Source organism: Oryx dammah, unplaced genomic scaffold, assembly GCF_014754425.2.
Source record: "Oryx dammah isolate SB20612 unplaced genomic scaffold, SCBI_Odam_1.1 HiC_scaffold_21, whole genome shotgun sequence".
In the NCBI taxonomy this organism is placed as follows: domain Eukaryota; kingdom Metazoa; phylum Chordata; class Mammalia; order Artiodactyla; family Bovidae; genus Oryx; species Oryx dammah.
Genome location: NW_024070205.1, coordinates 37728470 through 37741373, shown reverse-complemented (window position 1 = coordinate 37741373; position 12904 = coordinate 37728470).

The window sequence follows — 12904 nt, the reverse complement described above, 5'->3', positions numbered from 1 at the left end:
ACTACAGAAAGTTTTACAGACAGCGACTCAAATTCAGCTGCACATTCTAGGTTTCTAACACTGAGTTCTGCCTGCAATAAAAATAGACACCATTTCTGCAGGGTCTACTAAGTGCCAGGAACCATGCTAAATGCAGGGTATTCCTTAAGTCTTATCAACTCCTCACAACAGGCCCACGAACTGAGCACTCTTAGCCCCTCTTACAGATGAGGTATCTGAGGATCAACTGGGTTAAGTCATTTTTCTAAGTTCTCCCAGCTAGTCAAGATTCCAACCCAGGTTAGCTGCATTTGACAGTCAACAAACACTTGCTGAGTGAATGTGTAAACAAATGCATGCGTGATTACAGGAAAATAGTTGCTTAGGGGACAGTGAGTAGGATCCTCCTTTTTAGGGAAGCTAGAAAAGCAGGGGCAGCAAGGAAAGAGGGCTCCAAGGCTTTTGTCTGTCTTGAGCTACCTACTATTGCATAGAGCCCCAGAAGTTTAAAAGAGACGGAAAATAAAATCCTAGTCCAAAAGGAAGAATGGACAATTCGGGTATTCACTGGTCTCTGTGGTGTGGCAGCCACATGCCAGTTGCTTGGATAGGATCCATGATGCAGCCCTGGACGGACTAGACATCGCCCTGCCCTTGTGGTGCTTACAACAACTGGCAATGGAGCCAGACTTGAAGCAAAAGGTGTGGAAGGTAACACTTTGGGGATGGCAGATGGGAGGCTTGGGACCAACCAGCTCTCAGTCTCTTTCTATGCCTATTCTCTTCCACAAAAGGAAGAGCTTGAGAACTAGGGTGTTGTCTAATCACATCGCCTCACTTACATATTCAGACCCAGAGCCTGAAAGAAATTAAATGGAGACAATAAGTGGCAGGAGGTTGAAGAATGAAAGTCATACTAAAGCCTACAATCTGCTCCTTGACCAAAATGAGAGCTCAGTCCAATGAGCACCCACTACAAGCTGGGAACTGTGCTAAGACCTTCACCTATGTTATCTCACTCGATCCTCGCAATAACACGCCATAATTGAAATGCTGAGGCTTAGAGAGGTCACCTTGCCCAAGGTCACACTTGATAGCGTGTGGCAGAGTTGGGATTCAGACTCCAGGATGTATGACTGCAGACAGTGAACTGTCAGTGTGAGCTTTGCTCCCTGGATGAGCCTATTCTTCAGGTGGCAAAAGCTCCCTGCAGTCTGACTTCATAGAGCATGGTGGGCTGGGATGAGTAGGGAGAGGGCACGGGAAATTCCCAGACTGGTAGCTGGTCTCCAACAAGCAAAGCTGCTTTAGCACATGTGGCCCCAACCTCAAGACACCTGGAGGGAAGAAGAGGGGCTGAAATAGAAGAGCTTGTGAAATTCACTGTGCTCTGAGTTAACGACAGCTTGGAAAACCTCTCTGAAGGTTCCTGGCAATGTCCCTGTGGAAGCCAGCTCATGTATTTTAAGAAAAAAAAATCATTAAGGAACTTAGGACTATGGAGAGGCTGTAAATGTAAAATATTGGTGGTTCGACAGTATATCCTTAGCAGCTTCAAGCAGAGTTCATCTTGACGAGCCAGAACCGTGTCCAAGAAATAAATCACTCTGTTTTCCCCCAGATGGCTCCCACCTCAATCCATCTAGATGTCTGCTCACCTAGTTTGGGACTGACCAAGACTATGACCGCACCTCACCAGAAAAGGATGGAGTATTGGCAGGATTACGGAGGGAACTGCCCCACTTGGTAGGCGGAATGAGAGAGAGCCCAAGCGATCACCCCCCACGTCGGCCCTTACTTTGCCTGTCAGTAGTTATAACTATATACCAAAAGCACTTCATTTACTTACAGACATTCTGGTGGTAAGGCTGTTACTTTGGCACCTGCTAGTACTGCTGGCTCAGTTGGTAAGGAATCCACCTGCAATGCAGGAGACCTGGGTTCGATTCCTGGGTTGGGAAGATGCCCTGGAGAAGGGAATGGCTACCCACTCCAGTATTCTGGCCTGGAGAATTCCATGGTCAGAGGAGTCTGGCGGGCTACAGTCCGTGGGGTTGCAAAGAGTTGGACACGACTTTCACTTTCAGACATTCAGTACTGCTCGTTGGTGCCGGGAACCAGTCATTGGTTTGGGTCATAGCCACAGCACCTGCTTATCCCTTGTCCTGTGGGTATTTTGTTCCCTTCCCTCTGCCCTGTTTCCCCACAGGAAAGAAGGTGCCATCACCCAGTCAATCTTTTATTCCGCTTCCTCTTTCCTTTGGTGAGCTAAAGAGAAGATTGGGAATGAGTGGATCTAAAAGTGTTGGGGCCCACCCCTGCCCCCAGCCCCATCAGCCTGGGCCTGGATCCGGCCCAGACAGAGGGTCTGAGGCTGGAAGGAAGATTACCAAGGTCCTACTGTAGCCTTCAGCCCCCATATCCAGGGTGACTTCTAACAAACCACCTGACCCCTCCCCAACTCCCCCTTCCCAGCTGGGAGACAAGGGAGGGTGACATTGAGCGCTGGCTCTGGGGCGTCCTAAGGGTTAACTAATTAATGGTCGGAAAGTGCTTTGAAAAAATAAAGTGCTGGATAATGGGAAGGGCAATTATGTTGGGAGAAACTCCTAATTTGGCTGGAATTGATGTTAATGATAAAGTATCTGAAACATGTAGCAAGCAAGCGTGATTGTATTTTATATGACAGAGAGAGACACTCACACGCAGGGGACATGGAGAGCAGTTAATTTGGTTAAATAAAGTGAAAGATAAAAGGAACGCAGACACCACGGACCTCGCTGTTTATCTGGACTTGGAGTAACACTTTGGAATTGGAGCGGGCCCTCTGACTCCTATTTATTTGTTTGTGATTGAAATAAATGGGGAAGTGCCAGGCTTACGGTTCAAAAAGAGCCCATGGAAAGCAGACTCTGATAGAAGGCCCCAGGCAGCTACAGCCAGCATTCTGGGAAAGAGCCAAGGTCTTTGAGAGTCAAGGTGGGTGAGGATTGTCCCCACGGTGCCCTGTCCTGCACACAGAAGCCTCGCCCATCAAAGCTGGAGGGAGCTTAGAGGATGGCTAGTGTGCCTCTCTCATCTTCCAGAGGGAGAAACGGAGACATGAAAGAAGAGAGAGTATTAATCGGTATTGTTGTCCAGTCGCTAAGTCATGTCTGACTCTTGGTGACCCCATGGACTGCAGCACGCCAGGCTTCCCTGTCCTTCACCATCTCCCAGAGTTTGGTATATTAATCGGTATAGGAGTGAACATTTATGGAGCACTTCTGTTTGCCAGGCCTGATGATAAGATATTATGGTGGTAGTGGCTGGTGGTTTAGTGGCTAAGTCATGTCCAACTCTTACAACTCCATGGACTGTAGCCCATCAGGCTCCTCTGCCCGTGGAATTTCCCAGGAAAGAATACTGGAGTGGGTTGCCATTTCCTCCTCCAGAGGGTATTACTGACTCAGGGATCGAACTCGGGTTCCCTGAATTGCAGGTAGACTCTTTACCACCTGAGCCATTATGATTCCATTTAATCCTCAAAGAGACCCTATGAGGTGGGTACCATTTTCATCCCTATCTTACAGAGGAAAAAACAAAAGCTCAGAGAAGCAAAGCTATGTGCTCAAGGTCACAGAGCCAAGAAACAGCAGAGCAGGGAGGTGCAGGCAGACCCATCCTGGGAGTTAAGCTCTGTGATCATGACTTTTGGATTAATCAAGTGTGCTCCATATTCACAGGCCTCCCACGTGGCTCAGTGGTAAAGAATCCGCCTGCCAATGCAGGAGACATGGGTTGGATCACTGGGTGGGGAAGATCCCCTGGAGGAGGGCATGGCAACCCATTCCAGTATTCTTGCCTGAAGAATCCCATGGACAGAGGAGCCTGGTGGACTACAGTCCATGGGGCTGCAAAGAGTCAGACACAACTGAGCAACTGAACACACACACACTCCGTACTCACAGGTTTGTTCTCCTTGACTTGATCTGCTGAAGCAGGAACAGGACAAGGAAGTGGGGAAACTTCTATCTCTGTCCAGTGAGGACTCGGTGATGGGGTCTTCTGGCCTAGGACCCGCTCAGGAGGGTCTGAGCCATAGTTTGGGGCCTCATGAGAGAGTGTGAGGTTGCCCCAGGGAAGAGCAGGCGCCTTGGTTTCTGGAAGGTCTGTGAGGTCCCTGCAGGTCCATATTAGTATTCAGTATTTATAATATTTCCATAATGGTAAAACAAAAGAAAACAAGCAGAGAGAATGCATTTTTAATCACCAATCATTTCTCTTTGTTTGTTGTGAATGAACAGCGAGGTGAAATAGTATTTCATAATCACCCCATTCGAATTTTCCTCCCCACAAAGCACCGAGAAATCTCTAAATAAAATAAATAAACAAGCTAAGACCTTAAAATAAATTCCAGAGGGCAGAGTGCTACGTGTGGGTTATCACAGCTGCGGGAGACAGGAGCTCAGAGGTGGGGAAGGGAGGACAAAGGGACAGGGGCCTTGTCAGTTACCTGGAATCAGAGATCCAGGTCTAGGTGACCCACAGCAGGTCAAGAAAAGCAGATCAATGCTTTGAAGATCTACACAGTGGAGTGGAGCTGGGGCGGACTCCCCAACCTTCATCTCCTCATTCTTATTCTTCCAGCATCTTCTGTTCTCATCCTGTCACTGTAAACCAAGGGAGCTCCTGTCCCCTGGCCCCTTGGACCTTTACCACCTCCTACTCAAAAGCTATGCATTTAGGAAATCTTACCTACACAGTGTCTACCAGCCCTCTGAGCTAGTCTGACTCTCTCCATTGTTAAACAAAGAAACCATAGCAAAGAGAGAAGGGACATATCCACAACCTTGCAGCAAGCTAGTGACAGGGCTAGACCTGGGACTCTACGGGCTTGACTCCCTGTTTGGTCTCCTCATCTATGTGCACTATCTCTAGGTGTCTTTGAGAAGTCTCCTTTGCCATGAAAATTTTCTTCATAGGCTGTTCCCAATATTTTGTTTTATTCATCTCAGCATCTCCAGACACTCAGGTTATAGCAAGGTGCCTGGTACATGGGGGCACTCATTCAGAGGTTTGTTGGATGTATGGATGGATGAGTGGATGGTTGGGTATGTGGATGGATGAGTGGACATATGGATAGATGGAAGGATGGATGAGTGAATGAATGGATGGATCAACAGATGGATGGATGAATCAATGAATGGATAGATGGATGAGTTGATGGATGGATAGATGGATGGATGGATCAATGGATGGATAGATGGATGGATCAGTTGATGCATGGATAGATGGATAGATGGATGGATGGATGGATGGATGGAAAGTTGGATGGGTGGATGGAAGGTTGGATAGATTGAAAGAAGTTTGGAGGGATGAATGATTGGACGGATAAGTGGATTGATAGATGAACAAATAAGAGGCTAGAGCTGATTTGGTCCCTTCACTGGCCATTAGCTCTCAGTAGATAGATAATGCTCATCATACTGTGTTAGTCACTAAGTTGAGTCTGATTCTTTTGCGACCCCATGGACCTGTCAGGCTCCTCTGTCCATGGAATTCGCCAATCAAGAATACTTGGAGTAGGTTGCCATGCCCTTCTCCAGGGGATTTTCCTGACCCAGGGATCGAACCTGGGTATCATAATATAGTCTAGTTAATATCTAGGTTCCTGATGCCTTGAAATTATGTCTCCAAGCATCCTCTGAAAGACCCTGGGGAAGAAAATTACCTTCTAGCAAGTCAGAGCCCTTTCAGGTAGAAATCTGAAGCAAAGCTCTAGGGCCAGGCAGACCTCCATTTTCAAATGAGACATGTGGTGGTAAAGAGCATTCTCCTGGGGTCGAGGGACCTGGGCTCTGCTCCCACTTTACCACTAACTTGCTGTGTGGTCATGGGTGAGTAAGTGACTTCTTCTCTCTGGGCCTCAGTTTCCCACTCTGAAATGGCCTCTGTTAAATGTGCTGGGCTCTGAATCCAGCCCCTTCTATGTGGACAACTCAGCCAGAACGTGGAAGAACTACCTCTGGAGCACCTGTTTTATAGGCTGGGCAGCCCTCTTCCTCAATCTCTAAGCCCTTCCATGTTTAGGATCACTGCTCAGCCCTCTCCAGCCTTTTCCCCAGTGAGGCAGTTGGAATGGGATAGCTCAAAGCATCGGGGTATTCTCAAAGCCTGGCTGAATGTTCCAGCCATGGCCAAGGCCCACACTCCCTCTGAATCCTATTGAAAAAATAATAAAAAGGTAATTACTTTGTCATTACTGAACACTGATTTGTCTTTTTTTTTTTTTCTTAAGGCATGACCATAAATAACCAGCCCATTACCCTTCGGAGTGGACACACACATCTATAGGCCCCGCCTCCCTGTACAGGCTGGTTCTCCCCTCATACCACCACCCTGGTATATACCACACATCCACACACACATGCCCATCACACACAGAGATGTGGCTCCTTCACCTGACATTTTCTAAGCATTCTGCCAGACGCTGGGAATAATAATAACAATGGCCATTATGTGTGAAGCCAGGCTAAGTGCTTTGTGTAAATGATCTCAGTTAATTTTTCCCTGTAAGGTAGATATGTATTTTGTTGCCATTTTAGAGAGGGAGACACTGAGGCTGAGGAAGGTCAGGAACTTACCCAAGGTCGTACTGCTAGTGAGTACCAGAGCTGGGACTTGAACTCATGTGACCCAATTAGAAACCCAGACTCCAACAGACCAGTTGATTAAACATAGATTTAACACCCGCCCCCCCCCACCCCCCACCACACACACAGAGTCTACCAAGATAATTATAATCCAGTGTGATTAGTGTTGCAACAGAGGAGTCAAGAGGGCTGTGGGAGCCCACATGGAGGCATCTAACCCAGTTTGGAGCAGAAGGACCTCAGGGAAGGCTCCCCAGAGGAGGTGATACTTGCTTAGGCTTCCCAGGTGGCTCAATGGTAAAGAATCTGCCTGCCAATGCAGGAGACACAAGTTTGATCCCTGGGTCGGGAAGATTCCCCCAGAGAAGGAAATGGCAACCCACTCCAGTATTCTTGCCTAGAGAATCCCATGGACAGAGGAGCCTGGTAGGCTATAGTCCATGGGGTTGCAAAAGAATCGGACACGACTGAGTGGCTAAACAACAACATAGAAATAAAGAAGGGGAGGTGAGGCCTTCTGGGAACAGCCTGGACGAAGGCCTGGAGGGGAGACCTAAGCAGGTATGTTTGGAGCCCTGAGCAGCTCTGTGTAGCTGGGGCAGAGGGTGTGCAAAGGTATGACAGAGTGTTGAGAGGTAAGGCTGGAGAGGCAGGCAGGGCTCACATCCGGGCCAGGCTGGCACAGTGGGGAGCCCTCCTCCACCCACAGTCAGCTACCTGGCACTCCTGTCCATGTGACACGAGGGCACCTCATCAGCAAAACAGCTCTTTCCTGCCTCCCCGGCCAGCCCCGCCCTCTGTGAGACACAGTGCCATGGGCGGCAGCCAGCACCTGCACAGGTGCCAGTCGGGAGCCAGCATGGCCACTTCCGGAAACTCACCGCCGCTTCCTCTTGCTCGTGGTCTGGCCACACCAGCCTCAGGCAGGTTGCCTCCTGGGACTGAGCAGCACAGCCATGACTAGTCCATTTGGCTCCTGCCCTCGGAGATCTCTGCTGATTTCAGATCTGAGAGAGATGGGAGGAAGAAGCAAGGGGCTGGGGCTGAGAGATGGGTCCACGTGGTACATGGCAGGATCCCCCAGGCCCCGGGAGTGTGGCTGGTGCTCTAAGGACAGGTGGCCCCTTCAACTTCTCCGTCACTTGGTTTCCCTTGGTCAGTAGGGTTCTGGTGGCAGGCATGCCCCTCCCTGGCAGGCATGGGAGGGGAGTAGGTGTCACCTGTGGATTTTTTTTTTTAAGAGATGATGTCACAAGTCAGCCCTGCTCCTCACCTGGCTGTACTTTTCTGTATTCAGGTGTCTGCTGATAGCATGAACACAGTCTTTCAGTGTGCAAATAGAGCGAGGTCTACCTGCATAGACCCAAGCCCTCCTTTAAAGGGATACGTGTCCCACAAATGTATGTGCATGTGCGCACACCCACACGCCCATACAGATAAAATCAGACACATACCTCATCACTTGGCATGAAAGACACTCCTATCCACACACACGTCCCAAAAGTCTGCTGGGGTGGGCTCAGAAAGATATAACTGGTGGATTTTACTTAAATTCATTTTTTTAATTTTTAAAGTCCAGTTCACACCCAAATACAGGGCTCTCAGACTGTGGGTGTTTTGATATTTTCTGCATTCTGTTTATATTTGTATTTTTCTGAACTGTTATTATTGAATGTGAGTTAATCTTTTTACCCTAGAAATTTAAAGCTATTAGAAAAAAAAAAGATATTAAAGCTGAAAAGGATCAGAGAGATCAGACTGGGATTAGGGTACATTTCCTAAAAGGAAAAAATTAGTCACCTTCAATTCTTCTTGTTACCAGGTAGGGGTAAACACAAATACCAAAAAAGTAAATCAGTTAGAACCAACTAGAAAAAGGAAAAAGTTGAATCAGAGAGCAAAACAGTCTGTCCCTTGACTGGGGCTGAGTGATAGCTCAGGCGGGGAAATGAAAGCAGGTACAAAGTGTGGATGCTGAGCTTGAAAAACAGGTAGTATTTATGGCATAGAAATCCCTAAGGCTTCTCTGTCGAGAGAGGTGTCTGCAAGGTGTGGGCGGAGAGGTAGGAGGAAGCAGGAGCTCATTTCTGTTGAGACTGACAGACCCCACCCCTCTGCCCCCAAGAGTTGAGCACATGCCCAAGAAGCCTGGGCTCAGGTAGACAGTCTAGAAGCTCCCCCAGAACCTGTAAGAGATCTCTGCTCTCCCCTACAACTACCCACTCCTAAGCATTTGTTTTTCTCATCTCTGCCCGAAGTGGGTCTGAACAAGGCCGCGCAAACCTTGAAAGAGCCCCTGCTTGTGGCCAGCACGGTTCTAATAAGGATTCATTACTAGAATCGCAGACTCTTTCACCCATTAAATTAACAGGGGTTAAAAAAAAAACGAAAGAGCGAGAATACCAAAAGCTGGAGAGCATTTGGAGAGACGGGACTTGCTCACAGGCTGCTGGTTGGAGGGCAAGTTCATACAGCCTAACAGGGAGGGGGCACTGGCAACTGGGAATCAAAGCTCTGAAATGAGTGCACACTCTTTGACTCAACAATTCCACTTGAAGGAATGTGCACTATCATTTATGGACAAGGATATTCATTAGCATTATTTATAATAATGAAATGAATTGGGAACGAATTTGATGTCCAAAGTTTCCAATAGTGGGGGACTGGTTAAATAAATTATGATCAAGCTCTGCTGTGGGTCTACATAACATCGTGTTGTGGAAGAACATTTAATGCCGGGAGAAAATGTTCATGCCACATACACATGCGTTGGTATGTGTTCAGTCATGTCTGACTCTTTGCGACCCCATGTACTGGAGCTCTCCAGGCTCCTCTGTCCATGAGGTTACCCTAGCAAGAATACTGGAGCAGGTTGCCATTTCCTTCTCCAGGGGATCTTCCTGACCCAGGAATCGAACCAGAGTTTCTTGCATCTCCTGCGTTGGCAGGCGAGTTCTTTACCACTGAGCCACCTGGGAAACGCTACACACACATAGCAGGCTTAAAAAAAAACCTGGAATGTTCAGTGTGCTGATTGTATAAAACAAAACAAAGCAAAAACAAAAAACAAACAAAAACCCTAGACTGGCAGGAAATATATTGAAACATCAGCAGTGAATTATTCATGGGTGGTGGGATTATGGACGATTAACTTTTTCTTGCTGTTTATCTGTACTTTCTGAATTTTCTACAATAAATACATTATATATATATATGTATATAGTCAGAAACAAATAACACGTACTTTACAAAAAGGAACGAGGGGTGGAAAGGCTTGGCAAGTTGGTCAACTTGGATGAGATTTGAGAACCAAGCTTAGCATTTGGGAAGAAGCCCCTCTCTCCCCTCCTCCCGCTCCTGGACTCCCAAGAGAGACATTCGTAAATTTAAAAAAAAATGCACTCAGCTTTTTTTATTTTTAATTACAACTTGCCCAGTAATCACCATAGTCACTTATCTCAGGCGTTTGTTTAATTATTCAGTCACTAAGTGTCTATTGAGCGCCCACTGTGATGCCAGAACCATACGAGACCCAGTGAACCCAAAAGACACAGACCTCACCCAAGAGGAACCTCAAACTTAAGGCAGCTTGGGAAAAAGGCAAACAAGCACATAATCTGTAATTTTTACATTTAAAAATAGTGATTCTTTGCCAATACTTACTGAGTGCTTCACGCATATAAAATCTGGTGTTTGGTCCTTTGATTTCTTTGATTCTTTTTGTCTTTTGCTGGATTGAAATAAGATTTTATGGTGAAAGAACAGCTTTGTTCAACTTCTCCTCCTCCTCTTCTCTCAATGCACTCACATTTCATCTTTCTATGAAGAGTAAAGATGTAAACGCTTGTTGCACTGGGGTAAGTCATGGAGTGAGCCTTTGGTCACCTCCCCATCCCTGCACCTGGTCTTGGAGGTAAGAGGTGTCAGCTCTGGAGTCAGGTAGCACAGCCTCAGCCTTGGGAAAGGCATTCCCTGTGCCTTGGTTTCCTCATCCATATAATGGGCATATTCATAACAGTAACCACCTGGTACAGCTGTTGTGAGGACAACACACACAAGTGCTCAGTGTGCTGCTGGCACATTATAACCGCTCAGTAAATAACAGCTATTGACGCACAATTAGGTCTCGCTTTCCATCACCACAGAGGACCAGAAACCAAAAAACTGTGACCAGGAAGCTGAGCTGTGATTACTTTCAAGGCTGTGCCAATTACACAAACAGAGACAGACTTAAAGTTATTTGTTCAACAATCAATCATTGAGAGCCTCCTGGATGGCACCATACTTGGCTCCTCAGCTTCTGTGACAAAAGCACAGACCCTACCACGGGGAAACTCACAGTCTAGTGGGGAGGGTCTTCCCAGGAGATTTAGAAACGGGAGAGGCTCTTGATCATGGGCAGCCTGCCCAGAAGCAGGGGGCTAGAAGGACGGCTTCCATAGGGTCCTTAGTTGACCCCACATCCCTTCCTGCCTGTGCAGCCTCTTCTGTTGAGGCTCGGGTCACCAGAGTCATCTGCTTCGTCACTATCAACCCCTGGCCAAAAGCCAGAGAGTGTAAAACTTGGCAAAGCCACAGATTCAACTTGGCAACTACTGGCGACCCTCAGGTTGTACCAGTTCTTCCTCCCTCCCCCAAACTTTGTCCTGGGTGCTTTCTAGTCGTTCTCCTGCAGATATGTCCCTCAAGGGCAGGGGACCATAGAGGCTTATTTCCATTCACTCCAAAGAGTAAGGACCTACTAGGTGCCAGGCTGAGGTGTTGAAGACATGAGGAGACACAAAACAAAGTCCCTGCCTCCAAGGAGCTCCCACTGTAGCAGGGGCAGCTGGACAGGAAACACAGAAACAAAAGAATAAGCAAAATCTCTGAAGACACTCAAACAGAGTAAAATGAGAGAGAAAGGCTGGGAGCTGCTTTAGGGAGAAAGTCTCCCTGAGGAGGTGACATGTCAGCAGAATGATACAAGGAAGCAGCCGAAAGAAGGGCATTTTGGGCAGAGGGGACAAGTGCAAAGGCCCTGAGGTAGCAACAAGCTTGGTGATTTCCAGGGCAGCAAGAGGCTAGTGTGTTGGGACAATGTGACCAAGGGGAGGGTGGAAGGAGGTGAGGTCCAAGGGCAGGCAGTGGCCAGATCTTGCCAACCATGGGAAAGAGTTTGTATTTTATTTTAGGGAAAGATCAGGAAATGCTAAGATGAAACAAATAAGGAAAAGAGCATCTGATTTCAGCCCCTGTGAAAGAAATGGGGCGGGGGGTGGGGAGAAGAAGGTACTAGAGGCTTTCAAAATGCAGGCTACTTTTTGGGTGAGGTGCTTTTTCCTGGTCCCTCGGTTTGTTTTTGTTTTTTTTTTTTTCAGTTGGGTTGGTGGGAAAGGAAGAGGGAGCCCTCCCTTTTCACATCACCCCAATGTCCCCCTCCCTCCTCCCAGGCTTGCTTCTGTTTCCAGCTTCCACCACCCCAGATGAGGTTCCTTCAGAGGAGATAGAAAGACGTCTTGGGGGATGGGAGAGTTGTGAAGCATCCGAGGGAAAAATGGAGGGAAGAATAAATATTTTAATAAAAGTTTGGTGGTGACTGTAGCTGTTGGGGAGTATGTGGAGGGGAGCAGTTGAGCCTTATAGTGGGAAAAGAGGGAGGGGAGAGATGAGCAAACTCCTCAATCAGTTCTTCAGAGGCAAAGCCTCTTAGTTCATTTTTATCTCCCTGGCCTTGGGAAGGATGCACTCTTCACTGGGGCTCGGCAAATGCCTGCTGAATAAATGACTGAGCGCAGGACTGTTGTGGGAGAAGAAAGGACAGACGAGGAGAAGGGAGGGAGAGAGGACAGGAAGAAATAAGAAGGAGAGGGAACACCGGATGTCCAGGGAGCAATGACAATTACTGGCATTGATCGATCACTGCCTTGGCCGAGTCACTTTTCCTGCATTAACTCATTTTAGCCTCTCAACCTGCCCTGACAATAGTACTATTATTATCCCCATTTTACTGTTGAGGAAACTGAGGCACAGAGGGGTCAAATATCTTACTCAAGGTCGCGAGGCTGGTGAGTGACTGAGGTCTGACCCCAAAGTCCGAGCTGCCTACCACGTATTTACACTGTCCTAGGAGTAGAATGAGCCCAAATCAAAAGTTGGAATACCTGCCTCCCCTTGCAGATGATGCCCTGAAGTCTACCAAGCCACAAAGGTGTTGACCAGCCGGTAGCACTTCCTCCTTTGAGACTCAGCCTGGTGTGGCCACCTCAAACCACCTGGGAGGTGGGCAAGTTGGGCACAGGGACAAAAGG